Source organism: Dunckerocampus dactyliophorus, chromosome 15 (genome assembly GCF_027744805.1).
Source record: "Dunckerocampus dactyliophorus isolate RoL2022-P2 chromosome 15, RoL_Ddac_1.1, whole genome shotgun sequence".
Classification (NCBI taxonomy): Eukaryota; Metazoa; Chordata; class Actinopteri; order Syngnathiformes; family Syngnathidae; genus Dunckerocampus; species Dunckerocampus dactyliophorus.
This window is the reverse complement of record NC_072833.1, coordinates 22031305-22038673: the sequence shown is the minus strand read 5'-3', so window position 1 is coordinate 22038673 and position 7369 is coordinate 22031305.

The following is a 7369-nucleotide window of genomic DNA, read 5'->3' as shown; positions in this document are numbered from 1 at the left end:
AGATCCGTGTTGACAGTTTAGCGACATGGTCGCTCTATTTTGTGAGTGGGGTGTGCATTAAAATTGAAAAACAGGAAGTGTTTCTTGCGTCATGCATTTATTTGGTAATTTAATGCACAGGCGAGCAGGAGTGGAGCTCCACCTCCAATTCTGAAAGCTGCATACACCCCTCTCCAATGCAGTCCAACCACTGACCAGCGACAGAGCCAAGAAGGCAGAGCTTGGACACTCTCGTCGCCTGGCAACACCTCGTCTTCGTGCTTAAACACGTTCCATGTGGGCGAAGGGCCATCTGTCAAACGTGGCTCATTGCAGAAATGAAATTAAAAAACACAGCAAAGTGGAAAAATACAGCAAAAAGGAATAATGTAAGAAGAAAAAGCTAAAATGCTGATACTTATAATAAAAAACTAAGATTTGTCTTTAAAAGGGTCCCTGACATGAGTGTCAACTTTGCTTAAATGTGTTATATATTGTTTGTAATTATGTTGTATATTGTTCGATTTGTAAATGCGAACGGTAAATTTGCAAAAATTTGATTTATAGTTCATTGTGAACTCGCAGCTCAGCCTCATTTTCGGAAGTGACGTCATCGGGGTAACACCTCTCCGCTAAAGCAGCGTAAACAAAGTCTTTCCCGAGGTAGATCGTCAACTTAGTTCAGTAGATTTTTCAGCAAAAAGTAGTCATGACAATCCGTTGCTGCTGGATGTTTAAAGTATGCGTGATCAGTGATACTGTACGTTTCTTTCTAATAATTGAAGGATAAGCAACTCCAGAGCGGTGAACTTTCAGGCGGGGTGTGAGAGACAGCTCACCTCGTGAATACGCTTGCGTGCTTCACTGCTCTCCCTTTCGTTGATTTCTGTTTCGACTTTAGTCTGTCCAGTACAGATACTGTAAATGAATAGATATCAGTATTTCAAATTTGACAATCTGATTGAGGGTGGTCTTATTTTTTGCAGACCCATTTCCAAAACAAGACAGTAAACAAAAAGATAAAATAGATTTAATAAAAGTGCGGTAAAAGATCATCATAAGACTCTTGTCAATGTTAAAAACGGACAGTTTCCTGAGACAGTGCAGGCGCTGGTGTCTCTTTTTACAGCCCACCACACAATGGTGTGATTGTGCTCAGGTATTTGTGCTGAGTCACCTGTGCCTGGATAGACGCTGGGTCAACACTGTAGCATTTTTTTTTTTCCTAAAATCAAATACCAGGTATTTAGTTTTGTTTGCATTTCAGCAAGATAAAAGTGGTCACACCATTTCACAAAATCCTGGACAATTGGTTCATGGCTATATTCCCCATTGTGAAGCAGGGTCATGATTATGTGTTAACAGAATCGTGGTCGGAATCGCGGAATTGGTCAATAAAAACGGAATTTACTGTTTAACACGGAGTATCGCAGAAATTGACATAATGTGAATGAATGCTGTCATCGTGAGGAGAACGTTTGGGTGGGGGTGTATTTCCCCGGCGGATGGCTCAATTGTGGCGGAATGTCATTACAAAAAACTAAACCGCCCCCTCCTGACCTAAACATGTTGAAATGTCGATAAACACCAGTTGGCGGAAACTCCTTGAATGCCAGCTAGCGGGGTTAGCTTAGTTTAGCATGGCTTTGTTGAGTCTGCGGGTGATCTGGGGCGCTGTGCAGGTCGATCAGGACACTTGGCGATACTGTGCTCTGCCCCCCCGCAATACAGGCAGAGATGAAGTCGTCGACGGCGGGAACACTCGGCGGATGACAAACGCCGACCCCCCAGCTGCATTGACTCGTCGACGGTCGACTCCAGTGACTCCTGGATGGGGCTCTCACGGTGTCCTGCAGAGGCATCCACTGGTATCGGCCATCGACCACGCTTAAGGGCCCTGGACGCTCCCACTTGATCAGCCACCGTCGTAATCTCCCGGTCTCGTTCCCTTAGTCGGTTGTCCAAACAAACTGCCAGGTCGATGAGCTGGTCCAGTGAGGTGGTATCATTAATAGCCAGCTCGTCCTTAATGCGAGCATGTAGCACTTTGCGAAAAATACCTCGCAATGCCGCGTCATTATATCCACTCTCTGCTGCGAGCACCCGAAAGTCCACGGAGAAAGCTGCAACTGAGCGGCCCCCGTGTCTAATGTCCAAAGGTCTACTGCCTGCCTCGCTGTCTGGATCTCAGACAAAAAATAGGGGAAATTAGTACGTACAGCGGGCTTGGCCTTGCTCACCGCCATAGCCCAAGCCGCCGCCTGGCCATTAAGCAAACTCATAATGAAGGTTACTTTGGCCGAATCAGTAGAATGTGCTGGGTTGCTGGTCAAAAACCAAGGAACATTGATGTAAGAATAGTTCACATGACTCACTCACCCGTCTAACGTGTGGGGTGAGGAATGCTTGGCTCTTGCTGAGACCAAGTCAGCGGAGCAAAAGTAGCACACAGGCTCTCACAGATAGCGTTAACGCTAGTGGACAACGCCGCCAACTCCGCCATTATCTCTTTAAGAGATTGCTTGTGGTTGAGACAAGGCGGAACGAAACTGCTCGAACTCTGCGGAATCCATGCTTTGGCCGGATTGTTCTGTTAGGAACGGCTATGCCGGGACTTGGATTCCAATATGCAAGTGGCTGCAGACCAGCAAGTGGCTGCAGAGAGGTAATCCCAGCCAAAGACAGGGCGCTGACGGGCGGGAGGACAGCCAACCCCTGAGACCAGCGAGAGATCACACCCCACAAAGGCAGACGAGTACCGGGGGCCACACACCGGCAGGCCCAGAGACGCCCCCACAACCGGAAAAAAGCCCGCCCACGCCGGAAGCGCCAATACCCCCCCACCGCCACCCCTACCCCAAGGGAACGGAGCCCGGCCCGCCCCGGGCCAGCCCCCGCCCGACCCCCGACACAGGACCGTCCCCCAGGGATGCAGGAGGCACACCCCCCACCCACCCGGCCGAGGCACGGTCGGCAGAGATGTATCACCCAGCACCTGACCCCACGGAGCAAACCCCTGTATGCCCCCGCCCCACCAAAAATAAATAACTAAAATAAATAAATAAATAAAAGCACACACACATACGCACGCACATACACACTCCTACGCACCCATAAGCACGCACACACACATACACACGCACGCGCACACCTACACACATACACACGCACGCGCACACCTACACACGGACACACACACGCACTCACACACACGCGCACACACACAGTGGTCGACTGCCCGACACCCGGAAGCCTCGCTCTATCCCCGTTGGTAACCCGAGGAGCAGCGGAGCCGGGGACCCCGGGGTCCCAGACATACAACCCAGAACCCGCGGCGCGGAGTGCGCGGACCGCCGGGGAGCAGGAAGACACCAGGCAACCCCATCCCAACGGTAGGACGCCGCCAGCAAGGCAGACAGAGAAGCCGGCGAGGAGGAAAGCGGGCAGGCAAACGGGCGAGCAGCCAGGCAAACCACCACACACCGCCAGCCGACAACCGCGGGGCAGCAAACCCCGGAGAGGGAGCAGGAGTGCCACACCCCAAGCCGCAGAGCCGAGAAGGCGAGACCAGCAGCAGACCAGCCGACGGACCCCACCAGCCACCAGAAGTCAGACCAGTAACATGCCACCAGAGCTGACAGCGCACCACTCGCGCACCGGAGCCCCACCCCCGACAAGCCCGCAGACAGACCGGGGGAGGCGAAGACACAGACAACGGCCCAGCAGAGCACAAAGAGCAGCGGCGACAAACGCCCAAGCGCCCGGCAGAGCACGACCCCCCCCAGCAGGCCCGACCGTAGGCCACCCCACAAAGTCCTATATGTATGTGAGGTGGTGCAGTGGAACAGGAAGGACGGCGGCCCCACATGCCCACACCCCAATGCCGCCCAAACCGAGCAGGGGGGGACCAAGGACACATGACCGACCACCCACCACAGCCCACCACAGCCCAGGCTTGGGTGAGCCACAGGCCGCCGGACACACCACAGGCCCTACCCGGCCCGCCAGGATGCCCAGTCCGGCCCACCCAACCCCCCAGAGGCGATACCCCCAGTGCCCCCCAACACCGGAGCCCCACCGGAGGTAGCGTCCACAGCGCCATCCCCAAACCGCCAAACACCAAGGACCAGCCATACACCTCAAGGCAGACTTGACCGCCACCAGAACAGCGGGAACCGCGCCCACGCAGCCCCCGCATACCACCACGGCCGGCAAGGAAGCAACACTACGGCAACCACAAGAGAACCGGACCCCACATAGAGCGGAGCACGGCCACACACAAATTTCAGTGTGTGGAATCAAATTATGGAATGGATTGAGCAAGAAACTCAAACAATGTACAGAGATTAGCAAATTCAAAAAACAATACAAGCAGTTGATGTTTGTTAAATACAAGGCAGAAGAGTCTTGATCATCACAATGATGTTCTGTCTGGTTCGTTACATGTGCATATATATATATATATATACTGTATATATACTGTATATATACATGTATACGTATATATATATTTTTTTTGCTTTTGTTTTTTTAAGGAAAGGGGTGGAGAAAAAGAAAAGAGAAAAAAAGGGGGAAGGGAAAAGAAAAAAGGAAAAATTCTTTCTTTATTCATATTTAACTTATACATTCTTTTTTTTTTTTTGGTCTTACTGTCATCTATTATGTATTATTATCCTGATTATCCTGGGACCGCCCGCCAGCTCCCCGCTACCCCCACCCCCAAGCCCCCCACCAAAGCCACCCCCGACCGCCCCACCCCGGAGCAAGCATCCCCTCGCCGATCCCGGCCAGCGCCACACAGAAGAACAGCAGCCGAGCAGGAGGGCCCAGAGCAGACCCCACCCCACCCCCAGAGGCAAAGGAGGCGAGGGAGAGCCAGCGCCACCAGCCGCACACGGGCCCCAGCAGCAGTAGGCGCCCGGCACCCGCAGGATGCAGCACCCCGCCCACCCACCATCCCGGAGGCCGACCAACGCCGCCCCCTGGACGGCCAGCCCGCCCCTGCCCCATCACCCGACCCGGACCCCTCCCGACCCACACCCACCAGCCCCCACAGGCAGGCAGCCCAGCAAAGAAGACCCGAGACACCAAGCCCGCCCCCGCCTGTCCCCGAAGTACCAGGGCCACCCAGTGACCAGGACCACACCCCATGCCAGATGAGCGAGATTCTCAGGGGCAGAGCCAGACGCCCTCAGCCTCTCGAGAGTCAGGTCAGGGAATTAATTATTGGTGCCCACATAGACTGAAATTCTGACATTTGTTCTTTAGATTGAGCAGACATTCTCTCCATAGCTATATGATCTAACAAAAGATTTTTGTAAAGAGCTATGTTCAGTTTCTTCCTTGATTTCCAATTGATGAGAATGGTTTTCTTGGCGATGCTTAATGCAGTGATGAGAAGCTGTGTTTGGTTTGTTTCTACATCAATTGTGGAGAGATCGCCCAGCAGGCATAGTAAAGGGGAGGTAGGAATGGAGAACCCAAGTTCCAAAGATAGGTACTCACACACTCCGTGCCAAAAATTTTTAATGGGAGCACAGGTCCACATGGAGTGTAAGTAGTCATCTATTCTATGGTCTGAGCAGTGTGTACAGATGTTAGAGTCAGTTAAGCCCATTCTAAACAGTCTATGTCCTGTGTAGTGTACTCTATGAAGGATTTTAAACTGAATCAGCTGTAGGTTGGGATTTTTGATTAACCGGGAAGCATTGAGACATATTTGCTTCCAGAATTCAGGGTCACAGCTTGTAGATAAATCTAAGTTCCATTTGGAGATTGGAACGCCGATTGTGTTGTCGTTTTTGAAAGTAGAACATATAATTTAGATAATGTTTTAGGGGCATATTTTTAAAAATTGGTCAATGGTGGTATTGCTTTCCCATGATATAGTCCTGAAACTTGCTTTAATTATAGATTTAATTTGTATGTATTCAAGAAATTTGTTATGATTTATTCCATTCTGTGTAACAAGGTCGTTAAATGAGATAAAGTTGTTTCCTATAATTATATTTTTCATACAACTTATTCCTTCTTCGTGCCATGTTGGGAGATTTAATGGTTTCTTTTTAAGCAAGATGTCAGGATTATTCCAGACGGGAGTGTATTGGCAAGGAGTGAGTGAGAATTTAGTTATTTTTAGAAATTCCCACCAAGCTGTCAGAGTGTTGCTTATATTTATACTTTTAAAACAATTATTTTTTCGGAGGATTTGGCTAATGAAGGGCAGGTTACAAATTGGGATTTCATGGCTAAGTGATTGTTCAATGTCTAGCCATAAATAATGCAATGGGTTAGGGTTGATCCATTTTAAGATATACTGTAGCCTGTTTGCAAGGAAGTAGTTGGAGAAGTTTGGGAGTTCTAAGCCCCCATATTCTTTAGATTTTTGTAACGTTTTGAGACTTATTTGTGCTGGCTTATTTTTCCAAAGAAATGTATTTATATATCAATCTAATGACTTGAACCAAATTATAGATGGTTTGGTGGGGATCATGGAAAACAGATAATTAACCTTTGGTAAGATCATAATTTTTATGGTGGATACTCTGCCTGTAAGTGAGATGGGCAAGGTTCTCCAACGTGCAAGATCATCCTCTATTGACTTCAATAGTGGAGTATAATTCAAGTGGATCAGGTCTGACAGGTTGGAGGAAATGTTAATACCCAAATACTTAATGTTCCCTGAACACAGTGGTATAGAGGGGGTGCTCTGGAAACCAAAGTTAATGGGCAGTACTGTGGATTTAGACCAGTTAATGGAGTAATCTGAGAAGGTGCTATAATTGTTAATGAGTGAGATAGATTCGTGAAGTGAAGAATGTGAATTATCCAGGAAGAGTAATACATCATCAGCATAAAGGCTTATCTTATGATGAACATTTCTGGTGTGGATCCCTTTAATATTTATATGTTGTCGAATTGCAGCTGCAAGAAGTTCGATAAAGATAGCAAATAGTGAGGGAGACAGTGGACACCCTTGCCTAGTACCTCTTTGTAAAGTAAATTCTGGAGAGATGTGATTGTTGGTCCGAACAGAGGCCTTCGCGGCGTTATATAGTATTTAAATCCATGTTCTAAATGAATCTCCAAAACCAAATTGTTGTAGTGTTGCAAAGAGAAATTTCCAGTTTACTCTGTCAAATGCTTTTTCAGCATCTAATGAAACAATTGTGGTTTCTAAATTATGGATGATAGAGTAATCAATCAGATTGATTAGACGGCGTACATTGCTAGTTGAGTTTCTCCCCTTGATAAATCCTGATTGATCAGGGTGTATTATATGAGGGGTAACTTTTTTTAGTCTTATAGCTAACACTTTGCATATCATTTTAAGATCTGCATTAATTAGTGAAATTGGACGGTAACTGGAAGGTAGTGTTGGGTCCTTATC